The sequence below is a fragment of the Echinops telfairi genome, unplaced genomic scaffold (genome assembly GCF_000313985.2).
Source record: "Echinops telfairi isolate 266 unplaced genomic scaffold, ASM31398v2 ScPeMD7_3533;HRSCAF=4204_0, whole genome shotgun sequence".
Classification (NCBI taxonomy): Eukaryota; Metazoa; Chordata; class Mammalia; order Afrosoricida; family Tenrecidae; genus Echinops; species Echinops telfairi.
Window position 1 is genome coordinate 90,818,516 of NW_022107431.1, and position 9,597 is coordinate 90,828,112.

A 9,597-nucleotide genomic window follows, 5' to 3' on the forward strand; every position below is an offset into this window, starting at 1 on the left:
ATTTTTAAAAGATTACTTGGCCAACTGACTGGAAGAGATCCGTATTTGTATTCATTCCAAAGAAAGGTGACCCAACAGAATGCTCAAATTATAGAACAATATAACTGATATCACATGCAAGTAACATTTTTCTGAAGATCACCCAAAAATGGTTGACAGGAAGCTCAAGAGTTTCAGGGTGATTTCAGAAGAGGATGGAGGGAACAATGGACACCATTGTTGATGTCAGATGGATCTTGGCTCAGAGTAGAGAATACCAGAAATATGTTACGAACAGGCATTTGTTTGTTTAGATCATAACAAACTATGGATACCCTTGAGAAGAATTGGAATTCCAGAAATTGTGGTTGTGCTCCTGTGGATCTGGTACATGCATCAAGAGGTAGTTGTGTAAACAGAACTAAGGAAAGGTGCGTGTCAGGGTTGTGTGCTCTAACCACATGTATTTATTCTGTATGCTGAGCAAATCGTTAGATGAAGAACATGACATCAGGATTTAAAGAAGCCTTTTTAACAATCTGTGATATGCAGATAACACAACTTCTTGCTGAAAGAGAGGGGTCCTTCAAACAACTTGCTGATGAAAATCAAAGATTGCAGCTTTCAGTAGGGATCACAATTCAATGTAAAGAAACCCAAAATCCTCACAACTGGACCAAAAGGTAACATCATGATAAGTAAAGAAAAGATTGAAATTGTCAAGGATTTTGTCTTATTTCGCTCCACAATCAATGCTCATGGAAGCATCTTTCAAGATATCAAAAGAGCTGTTGCATTAGGTGAATTGTTTATACAAGACCTCTTTAGAGTATTGAAAAGCAAGGATGTTACTTTGAGGAATAAGGTGTGCCTGACCCATGCCCTGGTATTTTCAATATGCATATGAAAGTTGGGCATTCAATAAGAAAAACCAAAAAAGAATCGGTGTATTTGTATTGTGGGGCTGGAGAAGAATACTGAAAGTATTCAATATTTAATTTCTTTATTAAATATATGGGCAATGCCATGGACTTCTAACAGGGCCAACAAATTTGTCTTGGAAGAAGTAAGGCCAGAGTGTTCTTTAGAAGCAAGTTTGGCGAGACTTCGTCTCACATAGTCTGGACATTTTGTCAGCAGACACTAGCCCGTGGAGAAGGACATCCTGCTTGGTAAAGTAAAGCGAGGGGCAATGCAAAATAGGAAGGCCCCCCACAGGAGATGGACTGACACACTGTGACAGTGGCTGCAGCAACGGGCTCAAGTTTAGAAACAGTTGTGAGGAGGATGCGGGACACAACATTTTTTCGTTCAGTTCTGCATAAGGCCATCTTGATAGGTCGGAATCAACTAGATGGCTGCTAACAACAGCATGCACATTGCAAGAACAGCAAATGTGCATGCAAAAGCTGGACAATGAGTGAGGAAGACCAAAGAGAAATGGATGCCTTTGAATTATGGTATTGTTGAAGAATATGAAATAGACCATGAACTGCCAGAGTGACAAACAATTTTGTTTTGAAAGAAATACAGTCAGAAAGCTCCCTCGAAGTTAAGATGGCAAGATTTCATGTCACATACTTGGGATATACAGAGAGAGATAAATTCCTGGAGAGATGAAGTCGTGGAGAAAGAGGTCATGTTTGGAAAAATAGAGGGTCAGCAAAAAAGAGGAAAGGCCTCAATGAGATGGATTGACAGAGTAGCTGAGCCAGTGAGCTCAAACACAGCAACATTGTGATAATGGCTGAGCACCAGGCCGTGCTCCTTCTGGTGTACTTAGAGTTACTATGACCTTGAACCAGCTACAGGTCAAACTACCACCCAAACCAATAGGCCTAACCAGTGACCTTATCACAAACCGAAACTTTCCCTGTTAATGTGCACAGTGTCTTTGGTCATTTGGAGACTGGATTTCTTAGTCTCCGTTTTCTATCTGTTCTCAGCATACTAATTTCATGCATTCAAATTCAAGTTCTGTCATTTACTAATAGTATCACCTGCATGTAATTTCTACATGTAGTTATGTAATTTCTCACAAAATTTTCCCAGTTTGTAAGACAGAAATAATGTCATCTATTACATAGGACTCATCTAAGTGGAGAAGGTTTGAATCTCATTCCCTAAACTAATCTATGTAAGAAATTGGATGTTATTTTTCTATAGAGCACCTTAATTTCTGACTCTAAACCTGACTGCTCAGAGACTGGACAATCATGACTGACCTCACTTATATCAGCGCTCTGGAGCCCTGGTGGCACAGTGGTTAAGTACTAGTCTGCTAACCACAAGGTCAGTAATTTGAAACCACTAGCCACTTTGCAGAACTGAGAGAACTTTCTATTCCTGTAAGGTACAGTCTCAAAACCCCATAAGGAAACCCCATCCTATAGGTGAGTCAGGATCAACTTGAAGGCAAGTGAGAGTCTGGCTTATCAGAACTGGGCAGCCTGCTGGGTCACTGACACCACTATTCCCATGGACATTCTTTCTGTCCAAGTCAAAGTTGGGCTCTGGCAAATAGCATTGTTTACTTGTGTGACAAGCTTCCATAGGGTGCAATAGCCTTTAATTACTTGGCGTCATTCTAGTTGCACCTCCGAACTGTTCTTCCTCCTGTGATTTTTGCCTTTGACAAGAGCTCTTGGTGGCCTTTGTTTGGGAACCACAGAGTTCTCCCTCCCTGTGAAATCCAGGAGACATGTGCACATGTGCTAGGAGGTGAGAGGTAAGATTGTTCACTACTCTTCACTACTCTTTCACACTTGATCCTTTCTCAAACCAGATCTAAAAGAATATTAAGAACAATGGGCTTTCTTTTCAAAAAGAAATCCCAATGCTGGCTGCCTCCGTGTTCTATTCTTTCCCCAGGAAATGCGTCAGGACTTGGGGACCTCCTGAGTGAATGAAAGGGGGCAACTCCAGGAGAAAAAGTGTTCACTTGCTAAAACCTCAAAATATTATCTTACCAGTGGGGATTTGATGAAGTCTTCCTTTTCTCCCCCCTTGTTCTTGATGTCGTCCGTGTTTTGCCTATCCTAATTTCTACTTGTGACTAGCAAAATTCTGAGAGCAGAAGGCGTAGTTTGGAGCTTTCCAATACTCACAGGTCAGTCAAAATGTTTCTTTCCTTACAGTTAGCAAACTGACTGATCAGATGGTGTCTGGACTTTGATATGTCTTTGCTGCCATCCAAACTCAATCCAGAGCAATTGAGTTGATTCCTACTCGTAGCCACCCTGTACAGGGTTTTTAAGACTGGAAATGCCTCGCGTTTCTTCCTCAGAGTGGATTGTGGGTTTGAATTGCTGACCTGGCAGTTGGTAACTAAATACCTGATCCACAGCTTCAATAGTAGGGCTTGTTTGCCTTTCCATCTCTTCCCAGGCTGGAATTGTTCTAGAAGCTTGAAGATTCTGGGAATCTAGATACTGGAAAGCTAGGGTTTTGTGCGTTAAACCTCTACATGTTTCCTCAGGATGAACTGACTAAAAGTTTCAATGGAGTACACCACTTTTACTCTGTGGGTGCTTAGCAAATATTTGCTGACTAATTGGCAACAATTCCTGGTCCACTTGTGGGAAAATGGAGGGGGGAGGAGTGTAAAGTAAATTAACCAGACCACCATGCTTGCTCAGTCGCCCAAAGAAGAGCTATGAGCGGTTCTACACTGAATCTGAACATGGACATCTGGGCAGGGAAACCTGAAGAGAGAGGAGCTAACTGATTTTCAGTAATATGTGAAGGGAGTGTTTGAGGCAAAGTCTGTCCTTATTTTTTTAATCACAATAAAAAGGCCTTATTACCAACAGAGAGGTCATTGACATGGAATTAAAATGTCATGTCAGAGACCTCTCTCTGCTTTGACTTGGAATATTCTGCACAAAGAAGACAAGGAGGCTGCTCCTCGAGGCAGCCTTGTTTTTAAAGAACCCAGAAGTCACCTCCAAGTAATGATGTTCAAGGCTTGTTTGACAACATTATTTGAGGTATGCTCTGTTAAAAATAATACATGAATATTACATAAAACATAAGTATACACATTCTTGAATTCCTTACAGGGGTTAGCCTTTAGGAAGAAGAGTTAAATACATGTTCCTCTCTATGCCACCGTAAGTGTGGACTCTGGACAGAAAGCCTTTTCCTAAGATGAGGCTCTTTCTCTGATGCTTTGACCAACATTTGGGGTTGTAGCCAAAAGTCTCAGGAAAGTTGACAGCCTGGTTTATCCCTGTTGGCTATTAGTCACCCTGTAAAACTCTAGAAGTATTTATATCGGCTGTACAAAAACACCTCTTCTATCGGAGAAGGAAAGGCAACCCCTTTCACTTAGCTTAAAAATCAAAAATCAAAAGCCAAACCGAGACGATATAAAACCTCCATGTATAAAAGACCACTTTTAAAGTGATCCTTAAACGCTGGGCCTTCTGAGTTCCCCATGCATACGTAGCCCATGAATCACATGTAGTTTATTTCACTTCATTTTAGCTTTTACAACAACCAGAAGAGCTGTCTTGGGGTCACTAACTGCCTTTTGCTAACTACAGCTGATCAATATTGGCAAACAAATGAGGAGGGACAGAAAGAATTGAGGGAACGTCACTGGGAGCAGTGGGGGGAGACTGGGGTGACTAAAACTCCACGTGTCTGCAGTTCTAGGGAGCTTTTTGATGCCAATGCATGTTTTATGTCAATCAAACCTATAAAGGTTGCTGTGGCTGCATAAGGTCATAAAGATGCACTTTTAAACTCTTAAAAATAAGGTACCATAATTACATCTTATAGAACTGTGTGTCCCGTGAGGCCTTTTGCTGTGTTTAAGATACCCAGGGTGAATGAGGTAAAGGAAAAAGGAGGGTGGGGAGAGAAACTCTGGGTTTCTATGTGCAGAAAATTTAGAAAAGCTGTCCAGATTTGCATTTAAGATCTCTCCCCGCACCCTCTCCCCCTCCTTTCTCTTCCTTCTCGCTCTCCTTTCCACTCCTCCTTCCTTCTCCCTTTCTCTCTCTGATTTATTAACTTTAATAACGGTGGGGGTTCTCCCAATATTGCCTTTGAGAACTGAAGTCATTAGAGTTTAGGATTTCCCCCCTCCCCACAGTAACCTCTGGTGGTGTCAGTCATCCGGGGAAGTAAAACAGCTTTGTTTCTTTTTCTTTCTTTTAACCCTTAACTAGCATCCTCGGCATTTCTATTTGAAATTTAATTTTTAATAATTCATTCTAAAGAACACTTCTAAGCTACAATAAATTTGGGTGTCAGACATTTATGTAGTTGAAGTTACAAGGGAGTACCCCGAAAAAATCGGAATTTATTTTTCAAAACTATGTATCTAAATATCTTTACAAAACAACATTATCGCCATCAAAGTATTCTCCATTACACTTAATGCATTTTTCAAATCTGAGATTCCATTCTTGGAAACATTTTCAAACTCATCTGTTTGAATGGCTGATAGCACCTCTCTCGTTTTTTCTTCTTCACCTCTTCTAATTTGTCAAATCAAATCGCTGTCCTTTCATGTCCCTCTTCATTCACAGAAACAAAAAGTCACATGGTGTGAGGTCAGGTAAGTAAGGTGCACGGGGCAAGGGAGGCATGCTGTTTTTTGCTGGAAACTGGTGCACTGAGATGGCTGCATGAACAGGTAAATTGTCGTGGTGGCAAAACCAGTCCCTATCTGCCACAAATCAGGCCTTTTTGGGTCACACACTGCTACACAATCTTCTCAGACCCTCTAAATAGAAAGCTTGATTAACAGTCTGACCTGGGGGAACAAACTCCAAATGCATTATCCCTCTCACATCAAAAAAACAAATGAGCATCATCTTGATCTTTGATTTCACTTAACAAGCTTTTGGGGGGCAAGGTGACCATGGTGTCAAACATGGCTTGATTCATGTTTTCTTTCAGGGTCATAAGAATAGCACCATTTCTTGTCGCCAGTAATGACCTTGGGGAAAAAAGTCTAGGTCACTTCAGAGCTTTTTGTTTTATTAAAGCACGAGATGTTTCCACTCAATGCTCTTTTGCCTGGTCAGTCAGGACCCAAGGCACACATTTTGCAATGAACCTTCTCATTCCTAAATCTTCCATTATAATTTCCTGAACCAAGCTCCAGACAGTCCATATAACTTCCCCATCTCTTCAACGGTCCATCGTTGGTCTTTGAGCACAGGTACATGAATTTTGTCAGCATTTTTGTCCATTCAGGAAGCTGACACATCAAGATTGAGGTTTGTCATCAGCCAACATTCCGCCTTTTTTGAAATGAGAAAACCACTTGTACATTTGAGTTTTTCCCATAGTGCTGTCTTATAAACGGCATTCAATAGCCCAACAGTTTCTGTGGCATTTTTCTCAAACAGGAAACAAAATATCATAGCCAAACGCTGTTCTCTTAAACCAGCCATCAGTAAAAATGAGGTTCGAGGGAAACTGATGTTACAAAAGAAATCACTAAGACCAGAAAACCTTCCCAGGCAATGCCACTGGGTGCACCACCTCAGTGTGAGTTGCTCAATGCTCACCTAGTGGGAGAACTGCGTACTACAAAAGCTTCACTCAGCGGGGCTTTTTTTCCTTTTTTGAGGGGGGATCTCATATTTATATTATTTAACTGTTCTGAGGGTCTCATTGAGGCCACCAGCGGTAGAGTAGAGCAGAGATGCTGTGAAGGTGAATGGTGAGAAGCCACACTTATTTCGTGCTGGTGGAACAGCACAGTGTCCTTGAAATTACATACTTACCCCGTTGTCTTTTGATTTCTGGCTTTGTTCATCTGAAGTTTCTCCAGAGCTTTCTTAGACAAGAACAATGATTTAGGACTCAGGAGTGTATGGAGAGCTGAATTTGCTATGTGCCTACCTAGTGTTGAATGCAAAGTTGTTTTCATTTTTGTCTTCTGTAAAATAAATGGATTAGACAAGATGATTGCAAAACAACTCTAAAGAAACCTTTGGTCCAAATTGAAGACAAGCGTGGAAGGAAGTTAGTGGTGTGTGCTCTATTGATAGGTCAGATTGACTAGACAGCTGCAAACGAAGTACTCCGTGTAATCCCAAATGTAAGGTTTCAGGAGAAAAGAATGCTTCGTTAACATACACCAATCCAATAAAAGGTCAGCTGTGAGGCACCATGGCAATAGCACCTGATGCTATTGAAAAACAAACAAACAAACAACAGGGCTCTGGAATTTGTTATCCATCCGAGCCTGAGAAATATTGATATTTCAATAGGATGCAGTGCCTATAGTTCAATAGAAAGGAAGGAAATGGGGTAAAAAGGAAAAGCTTATAAAAAGATATTTTCCTTAAGAATCACATAAACAAGTTTGTTTTTGAGTTTCTAGAGGTCACGATCCTGAAGAGGAATACTGACTGATGTAAGAAGTTATTAAATGGTCCTGCTATACACTGTTGGCAGCACCACCAAGACTCTAGTAGCAATTCTGTCATTATGTGACCCCAACTGGAGTAAGACCTTCCTGGGATGTCTTTGATAAACATAATTGTTTTATTAGTTGGTTTGCATAATTTAAGTTCATAATATTAAAAGTTTAAGAACAGACAAGCAAAGAGCCCAGTGGACACATAGTTAGGAAATGAACACCATGTCCGGAAGACAATGAAATGTCTTGGTGGACACACAGTACGCCTTGTGCCTCACCTGCAAATGAATTTACTCCGTGCAAACAGATCACTGGTACAATGTGTCCGATTGATAGAAAATGATGTTTGTGGCTTGGGGGGAAAGCAATAGTTACACGATGTATGTAAATGAACAAAAGAACAAGCAGTGAATTTTACCTGCTTGCCCTTAGGTTGTCACCTTTTTTTAATGTTTGGTCATGTAGCACAGCTACCAAGGCAAGACTTGGAAGTGTGGTCACCTGAGATAATAGATGGGAAAACTGGATGATTTGGGTTCTGTGTCCCTTGGATTGTTCTTTTTAGCAGGTCCGTATGATCTAAATTGGACAGATAACTTCTAGATTATCTCTTCTTTTTAATGTCCAACATGTCCAGGCTTACAGGCTAGAGAAGAAACGACTCTTCCTAAAAACCACTCTATGCTTTGGAGTTAGTTTTACTAATAAATCATCTAGAAAGGAGTCAGCTATTTTATTCCAATAAAAATTATTCCTTTTGGAAGGGAAGCATTTGCAAATAAGAAACACTGATGTAGTAACATGTGCGGGTTTATGTCCTTATATTTTATTTCAATACTACTATCTAGATTATGGATAATTTAGTTATTTATTGGTTTATATAATCCAAAGAAAGATTTGCTTGACTTCTGTGGCTTTTTAAAAATCACATAATAAGTGTTTACTATATTCAAATTTAGGAGCCCTTGGTAGAATGGTCAAGAGTTCAGCTGTTAATCTAAATGTCAGAAGTACAAACCTACTGGGAGAAAAGAGCTGACAATCTCTTTCCGTAAAGATTACAGCACAGCAAGGCCCATGCTGCAATTCTACTCTGTCCTACAAGTTTGCGAGTCAGAATGGCTCAATAGCGCATTTAGACATGTGCCAATTTACTAAGCAGGTATTGTGTGCCATGCATTTTCCCAAATTTATTTTTGAACAGAATCAATGATCTGGATAAATTAAATCCAATTCTACTTTTTGTTGCTGTTGACTTACATGTAAATATATTTTATATGTATTGATTCATTCACTCGTTGAATGAACATTTCCTACATGATTAATGAGGATCAACTTTAGTAAAGGACAAGGTGAGAAAATAATAAAAGGAGCCCCTATCCCTAAGAGGCTTTGTTTCAGAAAATGGTTTATGTACAAAACTAAAAATAAACTTTATTTGCAGCTCTAAATTACCCCTGTTATTCTATAAACTGGCTGGCACAATAGACCAAAAATACTTGATTCTAAGTCAAACTTGAGGTCATTTAGGACCATTAAAAAAAGCAGCAGAACAAAAGTTTAAAATCCCCACCAGAAAAAAAAGAAAATGTGTCTCTTTTTCTCATAAGTATTTCCACAGTGCCAGAATCCATGTGCAAGAAATAGTTCCTGTAGCTACTAAGAACCCATTCACTTCAGTTATTCACGTGCACAAAAACTCTTCACTTTAAAAATTAAAAATATTCTGCTTTTACTGTTATATTCTAGTAAAGCCCAAAAGATGACAGAATAAGACAACACTTGGGTGGCACAAATGGATTAAGTTCTCAACCACTAATCAAAGGCTAGTGGCTAAACCTACCCAGAGGCACCTCAGAAGACAGGCCTGGAGATCCGCTTCTAGAGAATCGCAGCCCTGAAAACTCTATAGGGCAATTCTACTGTGCTGCCCCCATGGGGTCGACAGGAGTTAGAAGTAACTAACTGCAGTAACATCCTCTGTTGAGTCATCATTTAAAAGTATGAAGTAGCAGTTGTCCACTGTAATTTGAAAATGTGTAGTATTTCCCAGTTGCTGATGTGTGGGTAAGATAGCAGGGTAAATTCAGGTGTTGATGTTTCCTTTTTTGTTCTAAGCAGGTAGCAATGATGGATAAAAACCTGAAAAAGAAAGCTTGAAAATACATAAACACTCTCAGCCCTGGGCCTGAAGGGATCGTCTGTCCTGGGTTCCCTGTTTCCAGTTC